Source organism: Budorcas taxicolor, chromosome 21 (assembly GCF_023091745.1).
Source record: "Budorcas taxicolor isolate Tak-1 chromosome 21, Takin1.1, whole genome shotgun sequence".
Lineage (NCBI taxonomy): Eukaryota > Metazoa > Chordata > Mammalia > Artiodactyla > Bovidae > Budorcas > Budorcas taxicolor.
In genome coordinates this window covers 63,874,353-63,896,933 of record NC_068930.1, presented here as the reverse complement: position 1 = coordinate 63,896,933, position 22,581 = coordinate 63,874,353, and the positions used below count along the sequence as shown (strand labels likewise).

The 22,581-nt window shown below is 50.6% G+C and overlaps 1 protein-coding gene across 1 annotated transcript in view; it reads left to right on the top strand.

Moving 5' to 3' along the window:
• The window catches only part of CLMN (calmin), a 115,369-nt gene that overhangs the window by 20,080 nt on the left and 72,708 nt on the right, over positions 1-22,581 (top strand). The window lies entirely within an intron of this gene.

Below are 22,581 nucleotides of genomic sequence, written 5' to 3'. Positions count from 1 at the left end.
GAGTCTCGATTTGACTTTGCATCTGATGCGGGGAACTGAGCAAATGGGTCAAGTACCCACCCAGGATCCTGTCTCCAGAGACCATAGATCCCAACTCTGGTCCATCTCTTTGGGCTTCATGGGCTCAGATCTAGAAGCTCCAGGGTTAAAGAGTTAAAATGGGTCATTAGGGTGCTGGTGGGGGAATTCTGGTGGGCACAGATGGTGGTGATGAGGGGGCAGGTATAGGGGAGGGGACTGTGCTATCTGAAACAGAGCCCTCACGTGCCACTGAAGCCGTGGGCTGCAGGATGAGCCCCCTGACCTTCTGGGCTCTGTTCCCCAAAGTACCTAGAGGAAACTGATTTACTGACAATGTATACGAAGCACTTGGCACACCCCGGTGGCATAAATCTGCTGTGTTATCATCTGTGGCAATGACTGTTTTCGGTTTCACAGGGTTGTCAAAGTCAGGCAATCACATTTGGGGCCACTGTCCTGTCACACCTGCCGCTGTTAGTTTTGTGTGACCCCTTCTGGTCTTTTTCACATAAGTTTGTGTTTTCCTCACTTGTATCAGTTACCTGTTTGAGTCCTGCTTTTTTATGCTCCCTGTCCTGTCTGATCCAGCACCTTCTTCCGTGCTATTGGGTGGCTGCCCTGGTGCCCCGTGCTGGGTGAGGCCCCCTCTGCCCTTGGCATCGGGTCTCAGCTTTTGTCCCTTCGTTGTCACTCTGCTATGACTTGTCCCCTCCTTCATCAGACACGAGCCCTTTGCGGGAGGGTCTGGTCTGAGCCGCCCCCGTGGGCTGGTCCAGCAGTACCCAGAGAATAGACACACCACGTCCCACCAAGCGCCCAGGCTGGACTTCTTGAACCAGCTCTGTCCTGGGAGGCGTGAGGCTGCGCTCCAAGCAGAGTTGCCTTCTTGAGCATCTTGCGCTCTGCAGGCATCTCCACTTTGGGTGATGTATTCTCAGGATGCGTGCTCAGTTGCTTCAGTCGTGTCTGACTCATTGTGACCCTCTGAACTGTAGCCTGCCAGGCTCCTCTGTCCATGGGCTTCTCCAGGTAAAAAAATACTGGAGTGGATTGCCATGCCCTCCTCCAGGGGATCTTCATGACCCAGGGATCGAACCTGGGTCTCCTGCTTCTCCTGCACTGCAGGCGGATCCGTTACTGCTGAGCCACTGGGAAAGCCCATTCTCAGAATAGGGCCCCTGAAAAACGATGACCGGGTCAGACATGATGTGGCTCTTTGTTAACCTTGATGGTGAGAGGAGCCTGGCGGGGCTACAGTCCATAGGGTCGCAAAGAGTCAGACACATTGAGGGGGAGTCACATTCCTGTCACTAAGGTTACCATCTTTTTGCACGACTGACCCCTTCCTCCCTGAGGTCCTTGGGCTGGTGACTCTGTGGCCCCTTGAACAGTCTCTTGTCTTCTTGATGCAGTTGGTCTCCAAGAGTGGCAGACGGCACAAGAGAAGGCTGTGGTGGCTAAAAGGGGAGCCTTTGTCAGGCAGCGAAGGGTGACCTGGGATGGGACGAGCTGAATCCATCAGGTCCCCCTCAGGCAGATAGATCTTTCTGTCCCTAATGACAAGAGAGAACGAGGCTCCCCAGGATGCTTTGTGGTTCACTGGGGCACAAAACTTGGGGAGAAGTGGGAGAGGAGAGGGGGTGCTGCAGGCAGGAACCAGTTGGGAAGCAGGTGCGGCAAGGGTGGTCAGGTGGGCTGAGTCTGGGCGGTAACTGACCTTGCAGTTGGAAGGATTGTCTAGAATACTGTCCTGGACCATGGTCCTGTCTCTGCAAGGGCTGGCCTGGCTGTGGCGCAGCTGGACTGCTCCTCCGCTGCTGGTGGGAATGCCAAATAGCACAGCCGCTTTGGCAAAGTTCGGTTGTTTCTTATTTTTTTTGTTGTTTCATATTTATTTATTTAGATGCGTCGGGTCTTAGTTGTGGGACACAGGATCTTTTGTTGCAGCGCAGACACTCTACTTGTGGCGTGGGCTTAGTAGTCACAGTGCTTAGGCTTACTTGCTCCAAGGCACGTGGGATCTTGGTTCCCAGACGAGGGATTGAACCCAAGTCCCCAGCATTGTAAGTGAATTCTCAACCACTGGACCAGGGAATCCTGGTAGTTTCTTAAGTGAAACATATACTTTTTTCTATTTGACCCTGCAGTTCCCCACCTTGAGGAATACGTGTGCGTGTAGTGTGTATGTGTGTGCTCAGCCGTGCCCAACTCTTTGCAACCCCATGCACTGTGGCCCGCCAGGCTCCTCTGTCCATGGGATTCTCCAGGCAAGAATACTGGAATGGGTTGCCATTTCCTTCACCAGGGGATCTTCCCTACCCAGGAATCAAACCTGCGTCTCTTGCGTCTCCTGCACTGGCAGGCAGGTTCTTCATGACTAATACCACTTGGGAAACTCTGTGAAAATAGTTAGATCTGCTTTAATCCCAAGAGCCAAAAGCTGGACATGATGCGAATGTGCCTCAGTTGGTGAACAGTGGAACAACGCTGAGAAGGAGAAAGTTCCTGCACACGTGACATACCTGGGTCTCCAAATCAGAATTTTTAAATGGCCCTGTGGTTATCAGCGGCCAAGAACCAGGGGAAGAAGACTGGCTATTGTGGGGCATGGAGGAGCTTTGTGGGTGGGTGGGGTGATAGAAGAGTCTATATCTTGAATGTGCCGGCTCCATGATTTTATTCACTGAAACTTAGAACATTGTACACGAGAGGGTAAATTTTACTCTATGTAAATTGTACGTCAATAAATCTGACTTCCAAAAGAGGTAAAGAGTGAGAAACCACTGACAAGCCAATAATATCTGTATCGTTTTTTTTTTTTTCTTGATTCTGGTGTGCTCATTTATTCAGGATGGCATAAGAGTGGTCTTTTATGGTCCTGTGACCACTGGTGTAAGTAAGCACTTTCTGGGCTGATCTTTGAAATCTCTTTCTTGTAAAAACCACAGAACCCCACTGAGCCCCAGGCATAGATTTACCTTGTAAATGAGACTTTATAGACTTCTTTCACATCTAGTAAAGTGAGACCCGCAGGGAGGGACACAGGTAGGAGTCTGACAGCACCTTTCCACTCTGGGCCCCACAGGCACCAAGCCCAGAGCCCTCCCTGGGAGTATGTTAGCTGGCCTGCCTTTGCTTTCTCTGCCTCAGAGAGAGACAGACCTGGGGGTGACTCTGGATCTGTCTTGATTAGGCTTGGCTGTAAGTTACTGAAAAACCCAGATAACAGTGTTGTAAACAGATATGTGCTTCTTTGAGGGCAGTCCAAAGCTGTTAGGCAACTATCTGCCACAAATATCTTGGTGACCCAGGCTCCCTCTGGCCCATTCCACTGCCGTCTTCCAGGGTAGCTTTGACCTCACAGTCCAAGATGGCTGCTAGAGTGCCAGCCATTGCATTAGTGTTTCAGGCAGCAGGATGGAGGAAGGGGCAATAAAGCAGGGTCAAGGGGTGGATTCTAGCTCTTTGTTAGTGGAAGTTTCAAGAAACTGCCTCTTGGCATTTCTGCTTTCATCTCATTGGCCAGCACGTGGTCACATGGTTATGATTTACTGCAAAGGAGGCTGGGAAATAGTCTGTGGTGCCCACTTAAGAACAGGCAGTCCATTTTTATGGAAGAAAGAGAGAAGGGATATTTGAGGTGGGGAGCAACCAATAGTCTCTACGACACCTCTCAGTTTTGTTGTGTCTTTGTTGTGAGGCATTGAACCAATCTTTAAACTCTTGAGGTCTTAGTTTCCACCCCTCCCCATAAAATGGGCACGTAACTGCTACGTGACAAGACAATGTATATATAATCCTTGGGACACAGTTTCCCCGTGGTGACTAGTTTTATTATTTCCACTGTGTTTACTGTGAATGGTCTCTGGTTATTAACTTCTGGGCTGAAAGGGCACAGCAGAGAACAACATAAAGACGGGACACACTTTGCAGTTACCAGAGTCAGTCATCCAGTCAGATTTACTCAGCAGTTAACTCTGATAGGCCCTGGGGACCAGGCTGCTACACATTAGTGTCTCCACTAACTTCTCCTGTAGCGGGCGCACTCTGCACAAGGATGCTCTTGACATCCCCGTTGGGCAGAGGGGAAGCCGGAAGCACTGAAAGGCTCAGGGACTTGTGTGAAGTCACATGGCCAGTGAATGGTGGGGCATTTGCGCTCAGGCCAATGTGGGATGGGGTCCCGAAGTGTGTCGTGGTTGCCCACAGTTTTGTGCCGGGACAGACTGCACAGCAGGGCAGGACAGTGGTGCAGGGTGAGCAGGTGCATTACATGGGACCCCCAAGATCGATGTCCCCCTTGAAAGCAGCTGAGTAGAGAGGTGGAGTAGGTGGAGGGTGGAGGGCATCTCAGACAGGGGGAGAAGGTGGCAGTGATGGAGTGAGGGGGGTGTGCCATTGGGGTGGGCTAGATGAGGTCATGGCAATGTACTCCATTTCCCACTGAGCTGCTGGTCTTCATGATTCCTGCATGTGGAGGCGTGTCATCAAGACTTGTTTACTGGGTCATGTGTATCCCAGCCCCGCCACTTGCTGGCTGTGTGACCCGTCTGAGCTTCTGATGTATTTCCCCCCATATCCTGGGCCCTACACTAAGCCTGGGTGAGAAGGCAGGCCATAGTCCCTCAGGAGGCACCTGGCACTTCTTGGCAGGGGCCTGTCCTCATCTTGACCCAGCTGGCCGTGGCCCTCCCCTGCGCTGTGACCTCCTCTGCGCCCAACTGGGGATCTGCTCTGTGGACAAGCCCCCTGATGTGTCAGGATCCACAATGCCCATTTCCTTGGTTCCAGAGCCAGACCCTTATCCTTCTTCTCAACAGGCCGCTGCCTCCAGGTGGTCAGCCAGGACATCAAGGTGGGAAGAGGGGCCCCCAAGCCCCCACATAGCCACATCAAGGACAGTCCGGTCACATGGCCTTCAGTGCCTTTTCTCTGCAGTTCCCTCCCTTAGAGACAGGGGAGGAGCAGTTTGCTGCATTTGAAAGCCCGAGGATGGGGGCTTCCCTGGTGGTCTGGTGGCTTAGACTCTGCGCCTCCACTGCAGTGGGTGTGGGTTTGATCCCTGGTTGGGAAACTAAGATCATATGCTGTGCAACCAAATAAATAAATCAGTTGTAAACAAACAAACAAAAAACATTCTTTATTAAAAAAAATAATTTAATTAAAAAACAAAATAAAAGTCCAGGATGAACCACAGGCATTCACAGCAGCCCTCTCTGTGTGCTGGACCAGGGGGCATCTGACACTTTCCTTTTTCACTTATGTGCTCCCTAATTTTTCTACGAACAATGTGTTTTAAGTTTTGACTAATAAGATAAACAAAGGTTCTGAAGGATGAGCTTCCAGCATTCTGCCTGGTACATGGGAGACAAACCTTTTTCTGAGCCCTGCCCCAAGACCTGCCTTCTCACAGACACTTCCACCCAACTAGAGTTTCTGTCTCCATTTTAACCTACTCAATGAAAGGGGAATGTATGAAAACTCATCAGTAATTCACATTACAAAAGGAATGTTGGCTTTACAGCAGTTTACTTTCAGAGTTCACTGACAAAGGCTGCCTGGAAAACCTAAGACATTTGCAGCCAGAGAGTGGAGACACCTACTCTGCTCACTTGTCAGAGGGTCATTCTCTCCTGGGCCTGTTTCCTCACCCAGAAAATACAGGGTTGGATGTTGCTGCGAGGCCTGTCAGTTGTGCCTGCCTGGATAAGGGATGGGTTTCTTGGGTGGCTCGGATGGTAAAGAATCCGCCTGCAATGCAGGAGACCGGAGTTCAATCCTTGGGTTCAATCTTGGGAAGATCCCCCTGGAGGAGGGCATGGCAACCCACTCCAGTATTCTTGCCTGGAGCATCCCATGGACAGAGGAGCCTGGAGGGCTGCGGTCCATGGGGTCGCAAAGAGTCAGACACAACTGAGTAACTAAAACACAACAGACACACACACACACACACACACACACACACACACAGGTAAGGGATAGGGCCAAGTCTTGGCTCCATGGAATGGCGTGCTGGATTTGATTAGCAATATCTGCTGTGATGCTCTTTGAGAGGACTTAACATGAGTGAAGAATTGACTGTCCCAGGGCTAGATTACCTCAGAAACCTCTTAGACCCTCTGTGTATCTATGAGCCGTCCCCAGGGCCAGCTACATAATTGGTGGCTGCTGCTGCTGCTGCTAATTTGCTTCAGTCGTGTCCAACTCTGTGCGACCCCCTAGATGGGGCCCACCAGGCTCCTCTGTCCCTGGGATTCTCCAGGCAAGAATACCAGAGTGAGTTGCCATTTCCTCCTCCAATGCACGCATGCATGCATGCTAAGTCTCTTGAGTCGTGTCTGACTCTGTGTGACTTTATGGACAGCAGCCCACCAGGCTCCTCCGTCCACAGGATTCTCTAGGCAAGAATACTGGAGTGGGCTGCCATTTCCACATAATTGGTGGCTGCTGCTGCTGCTGCTGCTGCTGCTAAGTCACTTCAGTCATAGGCGGCAGCCCACCAGGCTCCCCCATCCCTGAGATTCTCCAGGCAAGAACACTGGAATGGGTTGCCATTTCTTTCTCCAATGCATGAAAGTGAAAAGTGAAATTGAAGTTGCTCCGTCGTGTCTGACTGTTAGTGACCCCATGGACTGCAGCCCAACAGGCTCCTCCGTCTGTGGGATTTTCCAGGCACCAATACTGGAGTGGGGCTGCCATTGCCTTCTCCATAATTGGTGGAATTCAGTACAAAAAAAAAAAAAAAAAGTAGGTTCGGGCTGAGAGAGCGGGGCCGGCAGTCTCCTCCCCGGGAGCTTGCTGCCCCAGGCCCTCCGGTGCAAGCCGGGGGCCTGGGCCATGCTTCCTGCGGGCGGCGGGCCACTCCTCCTGTGTCTTCAGATGTCCAGGTCTCTGGCCTCCCAGCCCCACGCTTGGGATTGCTCTCCCCCTCCTTCTCCCTCTGCCATTAGGTCCGTTGCCACCTTGTCCTTGGCACCCGCCGCCTCACCGTGAACCCTCCTCCATTGGCCCTCCTGTGACTGCTGTTTCTAGCCCGTGAATTTTGGCAGCTCCGTGAGGAAGCCTTGCAGACTCAGTGCCTGTGACCTACCTGAGTCAAGAGCCCGGCTTTGGAAACCGCTGCATCCCAGGGGCAGGGACAGGGTGGGAGGCTTGCCAGGGCTTGACTGACAGGTGGGCCTCACTTGCCCGCCCCCCTCTCTCCTCCCAGCGCATCTTGGTTTGGGCATCTCCTGTGTGCCAGACACTGTTTTCAGTGCTGGGAACACGAGGTGGACAAAACAGGCTAGACCTCACTCCCCTCGAACTTCACGTCCTAGTGGGGGAGACGAGCCATACACAAGCGCACAAGCAATCAAAATCTGGATGTTAGAAGTGCCGGTGGGGACATCCCTGGTGGTACAGTGGATAAGAATCTGCCCGCCAGTGCAGGGCACACGGGTTCGAACCCTGGCCTGGGCAGATCCCACATGCTGCAGAGCAACTAAGCCTGTGAGCCACAACTCCTGAGCCTGTGTGCTGCAACTGCTGAAGCCTGTGCGCCTAGAACCCGTGCTTTGCAACAAGAGAAGCCGCTGCAATGAGCAGCTCGTGCCCCGCAACTAGAGAGTAGGCCCTGCTCGCTGCAACTAGAGAAAGCCCGCATGAAGCAACAAAGACCCAGGGCAGCCAAAAATAAATAACTTATTTTAAAAAAAGAAGTGCCTGGCGGAAAATCAAGATGCTTTAGGGACAGAGGGTGATGGGTGGGGAAGGAGGAGATGTGGGAGCCAGAATTTTGGTTCCCAGAGAGGCCCACGTTCTAACTCCTGGAACGTGCAGATGTGTGCCTTCCCAGGACAAAAAGGCCTTTGCAAATGTAATTAAGTGAAGGATCTTGAGGTGAGAGATTATCCCGGATTATCCGAGTGGGCTCAGGGTAATCACAAGGGTCCCTCCAAGTGAAAGAGGGTGACGAGAGGTCAGAGTCAGAGAGAGGCAGCTTGAGAAGGACTTGACCAGCTGTTGCCGGCTTTGAAGAGGGAAGAAGACCGCAAGCCAGGGAATGTGGGTGGCCTCTCAAAGCTGGAGAAGGAAAATGGATTTTCCCCTAGAATCTCCAGACCGAACAACGCCTTGATTTTGGCTCAGTGAGACCCCTTTCAGGGTTTGACCTCTAGAACTCTGAGATGAATTTCTGTGGTTTTATATCGCTGTGTTTGTGTTGATTTACAGCAGCCAGACGAAGCTCATACAGGAGACTCTTTGCAGTCAGGGGAAGCCTCTGAGGAGGTGAGTGATGACCAGCAGCAACTCTGCAAAGATGGAGTGAAAAGTACTCCGGGCAGAGGAAGCTGCAAGTGCAAAGGGCCTGGGGTAGCATTGGTTTGTGTGGCTCTTCTGACCTGGCCAGCGGTCACGTGGACTGACCGGGTCCTTTGGTCAACATGAGAACTCTGTCTCAAGTCCTTGTCTTTGCTCATGTTTTGCCCTCTGCCCTGTGTGCTCCGTTAGCCAGCAAACTTCTGTACATCCAAAGAGGCCCAACCCAGTGTCTCTGAAGCCCCTTCTGACATCAGGGCCGTACAGACTGGCAGTTCCGCTCTTTGCTGTCTCGGCTCTCATCACCTTATTCTGTGCACACCAGTCACTTGTTTACACATCTGTCCCCTCAGCTGGGCCATTCCCCAGGAGGAAAAGCTGTCTCTTACGCTGCTATCTTTAGCACTTGGCACAATGCCTGGGGTGTTTGTTGAGTGCCTGTGAGCTTTGACCTCTGAACTGGTTTTTTGTCTGCAGCCTCTCACTTACTCTTTCCAGCTACCAACCTCTGGGATTAGCCAGCTTGTGGGCGTGGCAGCCTGAACACGTTTTCCCGAGGGACAATGTCCTTCACCCTGTCATCAGCACTCAAATGCCTTGAGCTTATCCTGAGGCCTTATCAGCCGGGAGCCCAGCAGGAAACTCACAGGGGAGAGTCTGCAGGGTTTGCTGAAGGGCTGTTCACAGGGGTGGGGGTGGGAGAAGGGCCCAGGCAAGGGAGATGCCGCCCTGGGGACTCAAGGAGACGGGGTGGAGCTGTGGGGACAGCAAAGCACCCTTTACAGCCTGGTGAGGGGTCCCTGGCAGGAACTGTGGGTCAAGGAGAATGAATGAAACACTGGCATGAGAAGAAGTGAAGTGAAAGTTGCTCAGTCATATCCGATTCTTTGCAACCCCATGGACTGTAGCCCACCAGGCTCTTCTGTCCATGGGATTCTCCAGGCAAGAATACTGGAGTGGGTTGCCATTCCCTTCTCCAGGGGACCGTCCCAATCCAGGGATCGAACCCAGGTCTCCCGCATTGCAGGCCGATCCTTTACCATCTGAGCCACCAGAGGAGCCCGTGAGTGCCGGGGCTGAATCATCAGACCCCTCTCCATCCCCACCTGGTCCTGCCAGGAGGTGGCCAGAGGATAGGGGTGCCCAATGCTGCAGCCTGGGGAGGGTCAGTCTCCAAGATGGGCATCAACTGGGGAGAAGGGGGAGGGAGGGCACTGCCTGGGGAAACCACATGCCATAGTGACCTAATCCTGATCCTCAACCCAGCGTTTTAACATGTGTCCTTTCTGCATGTTATTTGAGACCAAGAGTCACTTGTCCAGGATGGAGCTGCTGGGAAGGGCTAGGCGAGGGAGGGAGCTGGATTGTGGATGTGGGTCTGTCTCCCAGGTCTTTCTGCTCCACCTCATCCTTCCACCCAGATGCCAGTGGGTGTGGGTCCCTGAGCACCGACTATGTGCAAGGTGCATGCCCGACAAGCACCCCAGCCCACCTCCTTCCTGACGGACCCTGGGGTTCCATCTCTTAGAGCCTAACTTTCTTCATTCATCCTTGCAACAGTCCCTCTCAGTGATTCTATGGCTGGCTGTGTTTTCTAGACTAATGTCTGTCTTCCCTTGGCAAGCAGGACCCAGGCATCTTGCTCATCACTGTGGCCTCATTCAGTGGCTGGCATATAGTAGACGCTTAGTAAATACCTCTAGATGGAAGAATGCGTCCTACCCATTCATTGCAGGTCCTTCAGCAGGCGGGCTGCCCTGCAGTCCTGGCTGCTTGGGGTGTAGTGAGTCGGTTGGGTGGTGGGGGGTGGTTGCCTGGGGCGGTAGGGCAGCTCTTCAGGGCCAGACTTCATACCTCAAGTCCCCCACCTTCACCCTCCCCGCCGCCGCATCCCATTGGTCTGTTCTCAGTGAGGGTGTGGACCTCTCCCACTTCCTCCATTGGCAGCCCACACCCACCCCCAGCCAGGCAGGGGACTGGCACCCTCCCTGCTGGCATTCAGCAAGCTTTGGCTACAGCACTAAGTGAGAGACGAGTGGGAGGGATTTGTTTTTTCCCTCTTCCTTTCTTTATGTTGCCTTCTTCCTTACCATGTGGAAGTCTAGGCCTGGTTTCTAGAGATCACAGGTTTGTCTCATGGCCCCAATGTGGGAAGGAAGGAGCCCAGGCTGTCATTCTCTTTCAGGGACAACTTCGCCTGGAGATGTGTTGTTGCCATAAATGTCTTTTTTCATTTCATGAACGAGAGAGGGCTTCCTGGGGGCGGTGCACCAGCATGGTTCTGCCCTTCCCTGCTGCCCCTGACACAGAGCCAGTTCCAAACCTCTGCTGGGCATGGTCCAAAGGGAGCGGTGCAGACCAGAGCCTGGCGGACTTCCCAGGAGAGTTTCAAAAAATATCTGTTTATTTGATTTGATTTCAAAATAAATTAGGGAAAGCTTAGAAGGCAGAGGGGGAAAGAAAGGAAAGTACATTCAGGCCCATTCACTCTGATATAATTAGTGTCATTAAAAAAGTTTTTTTTTCATTTCTAATCCTTTCCCAAATACATTTTTATTTGTTCTCACAGTCACGAAAAAAAAAATGAAGTGTTAGTTGCTCAGTCGTGTCCGACTCTTTTGCGACCCCATGGACTGTGGCCCACCCGGCTCCTCTGTCCATGGGATTTTCCAGGCATGAATACTGGAGTGGGTTACCATTCCCTTCTCCAGGGGGTCTTTCCCACCCAGGGATTGGACCTGGATCTCCTAGATTGCAGGCAGATCCTTTGCCTTCTGAGCCACCAGGGAAGGCTGCGTGTAAAATTTCCTTCTGCTCGGTGTCACTTGTAGATTTCTTCTTCCTGGTACTTAGTTGCCTCCATCTGATCACCTCTGATGGCTGGTTGGGTGTGCTGGGATTGAATTAGCTGTGACCTTGGAGAGGCACAGACTCAGGGCCTCTGGTCCCCATGCCCCCATAAGCATCCATCCTGAGCTCTCACAGGCCTGACCTTCCGAGCCTTATCTTGCCCTCCCAAGCTTGTCTGTGCTAATCCTCCAAGATTTTTCTCTTGCTCCCAGCAAATCCTGGCTCCTGGGAAAGCTGGTGTTTTCGCAGGGTTGGGGGTGCAAATGGAGTCCTCCCCACCCCCCACCTCCATCACTGGCCTGGGAACCTGGAGAGTGGGTGAAACCAGAGGGCTCCCCTCTGCCCCCGGACTGTAGAAGGGAAGCGCTGTTGTCAGGCTTCTGACTTGAAGCTCTTCAAAGTCAAGGGCACCTCCTGGGAAGGAAAATCAATGGGTAAGACAGTACAGCTTTTGCCTGTTCCAAGGTGGGGGCAAGGGGAGTCAGTCCTGGGAGGGCAGACCTCTCATTACTGGTCTTTGTTTGTGTCATTGTTATTTAAGCCATTCTAGGGGACATTATGACATCTCTGGAGGCCTTTAAAAATAGCAGAGTTTCTAGGTTTAAAAGTAGCACATGTCCGCTGTATAAAATTTGGAAAATATCCAAAGTATAAAGAAGATAAAAATCATTTCAAATGGCACCACGCAGAAATGACTGCAGTTAATATTTCAATACATCTGCTTTTCCGGCTTTTTTTCCCCATAAATATATTGATGGTTTGAGGATAAATGGTTTAACATACAGTCACTTGGACCTGCATTCTGGTAACAGTGTCATCACCTCCAGGCCAAGGAATAATTGAACTAAAGACTTCTCTCCATGTCTCAGTTCCTTAGTCTGTGAAATGGGCCTAAGGTGGAACCTTCTTGAAGGGTTGCAGTGAGGCTAAATGATGTCATATAAACACATGTTGGAAGAGGGCATGGCAACCCCCACCAGTATTCTTGCCTGGAGAATCCCATGGACAGAGGAGCCTGGCGGGCTATGGCCCACAGCGTTGACAGATAGTCAGACACGACTGAAGAACTTGTTTAGCACACACATATACAATGTTGAACCCTGCTCCTTTTGATCTTGTATTAGGATCTCAGGATTTTCCCATGGCTTAAAAGCTGGATAAACACCATTTCCGTGGCTGCATGAGACTTCTCCCTATGACTTTTTAACCACTGTTTACCATTCAGGGCTCCTCCAGCTTTTCACTGTTTTTGATACATCCTGCTGTGATGAAGTTCTATGTCTGTTCATTCATTCTCCTGGTTTCTGATGATCTTTAGGATAATTAAAGAGATGTAAACATATTGGGTTGCTGGATTTAGGAATTTCTTTCTGGAGCTCCGGATAATGCAAGACCTGATTACTTTTTTGGGAGGGCAATACCACTTTACATTCCTTCGATGCCTTTGCTAGGACCAATCTCACCTTCCCTTCACCAGCATTATGGGCGGTTAATGTTTATTTGCAAAAGTGACCATCCCCAGGCATGCCTGTAACCAGGAACCTCTGGGATGAGAGGCAGACACTCCGGCCAGGGGCATTTTCAGACAGGATGAGGGTGTCTGGTTTCCATGTGTGTGTGTGTTTTGTTCTGTTGGCATCGGTACTCTGCAGCAGAGGTATTAGCTCCCAGAAGGGCAGGAGCTGTGGGAACAGGAGGATGCAGACTGGAGTAGGTGGGAGGAAGCATCTGTTTACAGAGCATTGCTAGGCAGCTGGGCTCCCATTGAATGCGGCGGTCCCAACAGGTGGTTTCCTGGAGGGCGAGCCAAGTCCCAGGCAGTCTGGAGGCGCCACGCCTGCCGCTCGGTGCGTGGATGTTGTCATCAGTAACCAGGGACATGGAAACATCCCCGGTTCCGCTCCAGCCAGCTAAAACCCGTTCCAAGGTGGTTTCTTTTTCAGTTGTTCTGTTCTTTTGGAAATGAAGAATTCAACACGACAGCTTGGTCAGGCCGGAGCCTAGCAGATAGCTCGGAGGCTATTAATAATAATGAAACTAACACGATGGCCATTTCAGAGAACTGGGCCCTTTCCAGCCGTGTTTTCCTGTGACCTGCTCCGCAACCACGTGGGATGCATGCACGCCCTCTCGTATCCTGGCTTTTGTGCATCGTGATTCCTGGACTGCTAAGGCTTACTGGCCCTGTACTGAACACCAGTACCCACCCCACCCCACCCTCACCTCCAACTGCCAGTGAACTCTTGGAATCTGAGCAATACAGACAAAACGAAACAGACATAGAATAACACAGCACCCATTTTATAGGTGAGACTCAGGTTAGCTTGTCCCAGCTCACCCAGCTGAGAAAGGACAGAATCAGGATCTCATCGAGGTCTACCTTCAAGCTCTGCTCTTTCAACGTCCTCTGTATACTCCCTTCATTCAACTGGTGTGGGTTTTTGTTTTAAATTTTTTTTTTTTTAGTGTGGATCATTTTTCAAGTCTTTATTGAATCTGTTACCACGATGTTTCTATTTTATGTTTTGGGTTTTTTGTCTGCAAGGCATTCAATCAGGGATTGAGCCCATGTTCCCCACATTGGAAGGTGAAGTCTTCACCACTGGGCCTCCAGGGATGTCCCACAACTGGGGTTGATGGGGCACCCGCGGCTGTTCCACTGGATGAGGTTGAGAAATTCAGAGAACAGCAAAGCTGATCTGACATTCAGCTCCTCACAGCATCGTAAGGAGGCTTGTGAGTTTCCTGTGGACGCTGTCTCAAATTGCCACACTTCCTGGTTTCAAAGAACATGGCTTTATTTTTTCATTAATTCTTATTTTAGTTGCTCCACACTGTTCGGTTAGTTTCTGCTGTACAGCAAAGGGAACCAGCTCTACGTTTACACATATCCCCTCTCTTTTTGGATTTCCTTTCCATTTGGGTCACTGTAGAGCGCCGTGTCTGGGCTTCCCAGGTGGCACAGTGGCGAAGAATCTGCCAATGCAGGAGACGCACATTCAGTCCCTGGGTCGGGAAGATCCCCTGGAGTAGGACAGGGTGACCCACTGCGGTACTCTTGCCTGGAAAATCACATAGAGGAACTTGGTGGGCTGCAGTCCGTGGGGTTGCCAAGAGTTGGACACGACTGAGCACAGCACAGAAGCGCAGCAGGGCCCTGGGTAGTGTTTCCTGTGCTGTCCGGCAGGTTCTCATTCGTTATCTGTTTCACACTCAGCAATGTACGCGTGTCAATTCCAGGCTCCCAGTTCATCCCAACCCCTGCCCCGCTTCCCCTTGTGGTGTCCATAGGTTTGTTCTCTACGTCTGTTTGTCAAATAAGATCTATATCATTTTTCTAGATTCTACATGTATGCATTAATATATAATATTGGAGAACATAGCTTTATTATCTGATGGTTCTGGAGGTGATGTGGTCTCACTTCCAGGGACCAGCAGGACAGTATTCCTTCCAGAGACTCCAGGAGAAAATCTGTCTGTTTGCCTTTTCTTGCTTCTGGAGACCACTTGGGCTCCTTGGCTCGTGGCCCCTTCCTCCAGCCTCACAGCCAGCCCGGTCTCATCTTCTGTCGCTGACTCTCTGTTAGTGGCTTTCTCTTCCGTCTTCTGTCAAATCCTTCTCTGCCCCTCTCTCATAAGGACCTTTGTGACTCCACTGGGCCTATCCAGAACATCCAGGATCTCTCCACATCCAGATCCTTAATTTAGTGGACATGGGATAGGGGAAGAGATAAAGTAAGAGTTAGGAATTAATATTTAACACTGCTGTTTATAAAATAGATCAACAACAAGGACCTGCTGGATAGCACAGGGACATCTACTCAATATCTTGTAATAACCTATAATGAGAAAGAATCTGAAAAAGAATATAAGCATATATGTATATGCAGACATATGTATATATGTGCGCATAACTGAATCAGTCTGCTTCACACTGGAAAATAATGAGCCATTGCACACTAACTGTGGTGGTGGTTTAGTTGCTAAGTCATATCCGACTGTTTGCTACCCCGTGGACTGGAACCCACCCGGCTCCTCTGTCTATGGAATTTCCCAGGCAAGAATTCTGGAGTGGGTTGCCATTTCCTTCTCCAGGGGATCTTCCCAACCCATGGACGGAACCCATGTCCCCTGCTTGACAGGCAGATTCTTTACCACTGAGCCACCTGGGAAACCCCAAGGGTTGCATGTCAGGATTCTAAATAACCATACGTGGGTCTGACCGCTGCAGAAATCCATCCCTCTGACTTTAACTCTGTGCCGTTCTCTCTGTAATTTCTCCTATTGGTAGGGGAAAAAAGTCAAGGTGTAATATAGATACAGTAAGAATATCACTCAATAGGTTTCTTTTATCGAGTGTAATATGTATACAATATGATGTACAGATTGTTCAATTCTTCAGCTTATGTGTGCTCAGTTGCTCAGTTGTGTCCGACTCTTTTGCGACTCCATGGACTGTAGCCTACCAGGCTGCTCTGTATGTGGAATTTTCCAGGCAAGAATACTGGAGTGGGTTGCCATTTCCTCCTCCGGGGGATCTTCCCGACCCAGGGATTGAACCTGCATCTCTTGTGTCTTCTGCGTCGGCAGGCGGATGCTTTGCCACCTTGCCACCTGGGAAGCCCAACTTTCAGCTTACAAATGGGTGAATTTTAACAAGTGCACCATCTATGCAACTACTCCTTAGAATCACAGAAAAGAACTTGTGGAACCCCAGGAGCTTCCCCCCTGTGCCCCTTCCCTGTGAACACCAGCCTCCAGCAGTAACCTCTGCTCTGATTCCTTTCACCATGATGAGCAGTCCTTGTTCTTGAACTTTATATAAATGGAATCATGCAGCCTTCATTCTATGTGTACACGCGTGGCTTCTGCTTGATCTGTGTCTGTGAGACTCATTCAGGTTGAAGGGAGCAGTCATTCGGTCTTCTTCACGTCTGTATAATATCTCTTTGTGTTAAAGCAGCACCGTTTTCCTTTTTTCTTGTGGATGGACAGTTTGTTTCTGGTGTGGGGCTTCTACGAATGCTACGATTAAGAACATTTCTTGGGCATGCCTTTTGGTGGACTTTAGCACTTGTTCTGAGTTATACTCAAAGGTGGACTTGCTAAATTGAAAGGTTTGACATGTTTCATTTTTGTAGAGGTGTCCAAACAGCTTTCAAAAGAGTACTCACTCACACTGCTGCCCATGATGGATAAGATGAGCCCAGACTCCATCGTGTTCCTCGTGAGAGCCCCAAGCACAGAATCCACCTGTCCCTTCGACCTCGCCCTTAGTCACCTGGGAGAACCGGTGCTCCGGCTGCTCGAGTTTCCGTCGCTCTCTCTTGCCTCTCATCCTTTGTATCTCCTATCCCCTCTGCTGGAGCACTGTTCTTTGCAGCCCTGCCGTCTCATTCTGCCTAACTTCCCTTCATCTTACCTCTTTCGAGACACCTCCTCTGATCCCCAGCCTTCATTCAGGGCCCTTCATGGGCTCCCTTGCCACCAGAACTGGCCAGGTCATACCTGTGGCCACTCTGGGCTGTAGCTGCCCAGGTTAGTCTTCTCCAGGTGGGGGATCTGGTGTGAGTGAGGGCTTTGAATACAGGACTTCTGGGGGGATGTTGCTATGGTGATGTTGAAATCCTACAGGGTTTAGAGGCCGAGGCTAGAGACCTCTCTCAGGCCCCTCTGTTCTTCAGCTGTGAGAGCTTAGGCTAGTCACTACCTTCCTGAGGCTGTATTATGAGCTGCAAAATTAGCATCAAACCTGCCTTGAGTCAGACACACTGAAAAGACCCACAAGCTAATGGTCAGGAAATGCTTTTGTAAACTGGTAAGTGGCATTTAAGCACGCACACAGAATCTTAATGTTCACTAATTGTTCTGGGGTTGATTGAGAAGGAAAACTGCAGAGAGCTGGCCAGGAACCCCTCTGTCCCCTCAAAACACAGGAGGATGTGGAGATAGAAGAGAATGGGTGGTTTTGGTCTTGAGTGGTGAGCTATGGGATCCCACCAAAGACCCAGAATCCCAGAACTTCTCGGGTGCCTGAGTCTTGTTGAAGGTTTAGTTTATGGAAATCTTACCTGCTAAGCTCTTGGAGCAGAGGTTCTTAAAGTGTGATTTCTGGGCGCCAGCTTCATCATCACCTGGGGATGGATTAGAAATGCTGGTTATCAGGCCCCACCCCAGGCTGCTATATCAGAGACCCTAGGCATGGGGCCCGGCAGGGTTGGCAACCCCGGCACTCTGGGAAGGGAAGCTCACAGACCCTCCTCTCACTCTTGGAATCATTGGAAATTATGGATCCAGTTACTGCCGGCTGATTCACCTGGCTCCCCTGAGATTCTCCGGGCCCCAGACCTGTGCTGAGGAGGCCGGCAGGTTGAGGCAGGCCCCGCACACCCGGCCCTCTGGTTTGTGTGAGGCACTGGGCTTCGGTGGAGACTGACCACAGGGCTGACTAGGAGAGACGCTGCTACCAGACCCAGGGTTTGTGGGCAAAGGACCGACGTGAGCGGAGAGGTTTTTATTTATTCATGTAGACACAGACGTGATGCTCAGATCCGTGCTGGTTTGCACAGTCAGCTCATCAGAATCACTTCTCACTGCTTCCGCAGATTCGCAGGAGAGGTGTATCGGAGGGGAGGTGCAGGGACCGGCTAAGGCGGGGACTGGGATTCCGGGAAGGTCTTGGAAGCAAAGTGCAGTGGCCTGGGAGACGCGGCCTGAGAAGCCGCTTAAAGTGTGACCAGTTCCTGCTCTTGTCCAAGCTCCCATCACTTGGGCCTGGACTGAGACAACTTCCTAAATCCCTTCTTGACTTGTTCTTGCTTCCCGTCCCATCCTCCTCTCCATAGGCCGCCAGAGTGCTGTTCTTAAATCTGATTTGGCCATCTCCCATAGTTGTGTTGAAATCCAGATCTTAGCACAACAAAGACCATTCAACATCTGGCACTTGCCTTCTGCCCATCCTCTGCTCCTGCAAAACCAAACTGCTCAGGTGTTTTGTACACACTGTTCCCTGGGCATTCTCTTCTCTGGCTACTGTGGCTGGTGAACTCCTATTCACCCTTCAGAACCCAGTTCACATATTCTCACCTCCTCATGCAGCTGCTGCTCTGAGGAAAATTACTACCCTTGACCAGAGACACAACCACGTCCAGAGGGTGTGGCCTATCGCAGACAAAAGTGGAGAGTTCTCTGGTGGATCAAGGGATGGAGAAACACACCCACACCTGCTCCCCTGTCTACTTCCATCTCTCAGTGTTGGAGTAGCCCGTTTCTGTGCAAGGAAACATCATGTCACAAACCATCATCGAGGGTTGAACGTCACAATTTCTAAAACCTGCTTCCAAGTGTCCAGATAGGAAGATTTCAGCTAAGAATGGCTTTGAATAGGGCCATCTTAATTTCAAGCCAACATATGCCACCATAGCAGATTCCAAGAAGTCTCAGAAGCGTTTCCCAGTATAGACTTAATTCTGGTCCTGTGTAGTAGTTTACTTGTTTGTGAGCATGAAATACCTGTTACTGATTTCCCCGAGGCCTAATGGAGCATCTCTGAGCAGAGAGACTGCTTTGCCTTTGCCAGGCCAAGAGATTGCTGCATCCAGAAGTCTCCTGATGCTGGCAATTTCAGACTGACCCAGAGCACTGTCTGGGAGAGCACCTATGTAGCCTTTAAAGCTTAGCTTCTCCAGACCTCACCTTCTCTGGGAACCTTCCTTGATTTTCCCCCAGTCAAGGAAATGAAGAGCTTGTTGCTGCCAGAGATGGTAGCTTGGACTTCCTTGCTTTCAGACCGTGAGCTCCTGGAGGGCGGTGATGCTGAGTTTTCATCCTGTGAGTTCTTGTGTCTAACACAGTGCCAGGCACAGAGCTAATATGCATAGTTTGTTGAATGAATGAAGAATTCCTCATTGATTGATTAGTCTGGATTTGCGGGAGTCCCTGACCCCCACCTGATTCTCTGTGCTTCGCACTCATCTCTCCATTTCGTGTTTTCATTTCCTGTTTCTCTTCTGTTCTTGACTGGCCCAACTAATCTCTAAGCACTGCCCCGAACTGCTGAACCCAAGTGACTTACTTTCTACTTGAAACACCAGAAGGAAAATTATTGAGCTCACCAAAATTTCCATCAAGAGAAGTTCGGATCGTCAGAAGATAAGCTTTGGTTATCTAGGACTTGTGTAACTTGGGATAGCTTTGTCCTGATGACCTCTCTAAATGCTGTTCTTTGAACTGATTCAGTGAGGTTGCAGGTGGGACATGAACTCGCATCCAAGACTTCCGGTCCTCATTTGTTTGCATCTCCAGCGTGTCAGTTAATCAGAAGTCTGACATCTAAGCTTGATTCTTCATCTTTGACCTGGACCAGGTCCCCATCCGTAAGATGCTCTTGGTGGCCTGGGACTGGGAGTGGGTCCCTGGCAAAGGCTTCTTGGCACATACAAGCTCCACTTTATTCTGAGAGCACCTTGAGATGGTCTATCCAAAACGCCGGCCTCTTATTAAGGCCTCACTCATCCAGGAAATTAGTGAAGGGGGTCCCGGCAGCAGGGGCACGTGACGAGACCCTCCCTTCTTCTCCCCCTGTGCTCACGGCACCAGGAAGCACCAGTTCAGGACCCCACGATAGGCTCCCGCACCCACGTCTGCCTACTGGGAGGGGTGACGAAATTGATTCCCCAAACCTTTTCCCTCAAGTCTCTTACGTCTCCTGAATTGGCAGGCAGTTTCTTTACCACTGGCACCACCTGGGAAGCCCACCATATATTTTAATTCCTATTAATTAAAAAAAAATGTGATTATAGAGTATTTCAAGCATTCACCAGAGTAGAAAGAATAGGAAGTGCACCCTTCGCCCTTTAGCTTCAGCACTAATCCAGCTGCGACCTCCCGTGTGTCACCCTGTGCCCCGAGCCTGCCTCCCCCCACCGGCCCTGATTGTTTTGAAGCAAATCCCAGACCTCAGATCATTTTATCCACAGATGTTTTAGTCAAGAACTCCAAAAGAAACATTTTTAAACCATAGAATGGTAACATCATCACACCTAACAAGTCAAACAAAATCCTTTTAATATCATCGAGTACCACCAGCACTGAGATTTCCCTAACTGTCTCCGTGCATGGCTTCGGTTTTGCCTTCTGCCATTGTTGTTCAAGCTGGGATCCAAACAGGGGCTCCTGCTGCACCTGGTTGCTCTAGCGTCCAGGTCTCTTCTAATTAGAGGTGCTTTAAGGCAGAGATGTGAGAATCCTTTTCATTATTATTATTGTTGTTATTTTTATTGGAGTAGATGCTTTACCCCGTTGTGTTAGTTTCTGCTGTACAGCAAAGTGAATCTGCTATGCACGTTCCAATATCCCCTCTGGATTTCCTTCCCATTTAGGTCACTACAGAACATTGAGAGTTCCTGTGTTGTAGAATACGTTCTCATTAGTTATCTGTTTTCTACGCAGGAGAGTATATCTGTCAGTTCCAGCCTCCCAGTTCTTCCCACTCCTCCCTTCCCTGCCTTATTATCTGTAGGTTTGTTCTCTGCATCTGGGTCTCTGTGAGATTTGGCCATTCTGCAAGGGTTTAGAGGGGTCAGTCCACTCCAGCCCCGCTGACCACCTTCCCTGCTCCTCCAGCCACAGCCTGGCCCCTGGCACGAGCTCCCTGGCATTCGCCACACTGCTTCCGTCTGCTTCCATCCGTCCTTCCACCTCCCTCAATGAGCGCCTTCTTAGTCCTGCCTTTATTTCCCTGTGTCCTCAACATCCCCCAGGTGTCTGCGGTACTGACCTTGATATAGGGATAACAGTGATGGATCTTACTGAAAAGATACTACATGCCCAACCTCTGTCAGAATCCGTGTGCACCAGTGTGTGCGTATGCATGCGGGTGTGTGTGTGATCACATACATTTGCTACCCTCTGTTGCCCTCAGATCTGAACTGAGATGTCACCTTTTCCGCAAGCCTTCCCTAGCCAGGGTTTCTGGAACTCAGCACTAGGGATATCTTGGAACGGATCACTCTATGTCATGAGGGGCCGTGCTGTGCATCAGAGGAGGTTTAACATCCTCCCTGGTCTCTGCCTGCCAGATGCCTGTGGCACCCTCCCCCGAGTTGTGATGATCAAAATCTAGGAATTGCCAAATGTCCCCTGGGGTCAGAATTGTGCCAGAGTGAGGACTACTGATTGAAATTTTGATTGGAAGAATTAAAATATCACCACTTTTCATCTATTTCACTCACAGACTCCTTCTCCCTTCCCCTTTTGTGTTTTATTTTTCTCTTTGGCCCTTTTACCCTGCTAATGGACTAGACATTTTGTGTATTTATTCCCTTGGTTGTTAACCTCTCCATATCAGACTTGCAAGTGTCATGCATCTGGGGCTTTTGTTGGCATCATTTGCAAGATATCCACTTAGGCTGTTTCCCCAGGGCCTGGAGCACTGTCTGGCCCATAGGGGGGTGGGTGATTGTTTGTTGAATGAATAAGTGACTGTCTTATAAAAATACTGTGAGACACACCCAGTCAGGGGCTCCCCCACCAGTAGTCACAGGTTTGGAGGCGTCCTTCCGAGGCAGCATGCTGGGACCAGCTCCCTGGGGCTCAGGACACGCTTCCCTCCTAACCAGTGACCAGGGCCATGTGCCCTGGTGTCCAGGAACCAACAGGAAATGGCATGTGGCAGCCGCTGCCGAACAGAAATGCAGGCAGCTCCCCAGGGGGTATGTTTGCTGACCACGTGATGGCACGATGACAGCTAATCACGGCCCATGCCTGCCAAGCATGGGCAGGGGTGGCAATTAAAATACTGGCTGATTTCAGTGTCCAAGATGCCACGTAGCCTTGGGAAGCTTAAAAGGTGTGGTTAGTGCAGTGTGGGTCTGATGGGCAGGCAGGGAGGAGAGAAAAAAAACAACAACAGGCGTTTCCAAGCAGAGCATGGGGAGGAAAAGATCAGAGGAGGGAGAGGGGACTGGGGGTGTGCAGAGCTCTGAGAGCTAAGCATTTATAGGAGGAAGCAAGCTCGAGCCAGAAGCAGGGGGCGGGGACTTCACTGCAGATGCGGGGATGAGAAATGACCATAACTGGGAAATAGGAAGACTGCAGTCATGCATGGAGTGAAACCGATCGCCAAGCCAGAGCCCGGGTCTTGAACCTAAGAAGATAACAGGGCAAAACTCTTGCTTGTCTTTCTCTGCCACAAACACACACACAGAGAAAAAGAAGTAAAACAACTGTCGAACCACATGGGCAAAGAATCTGTGTTTTATTTATCAACCAAAGTAGGGGAGAGGTTCAAGATTGGTCAGCTGAGCTGGGTTCAGAGTGAGAGTCTTGAGTGCAGGCTGGACTGGATGGAAGATGGCTCCGTAGAAAGCCTTTGAAAGGGCTACGCAGTCACTAATTGTCAGGCTGGCC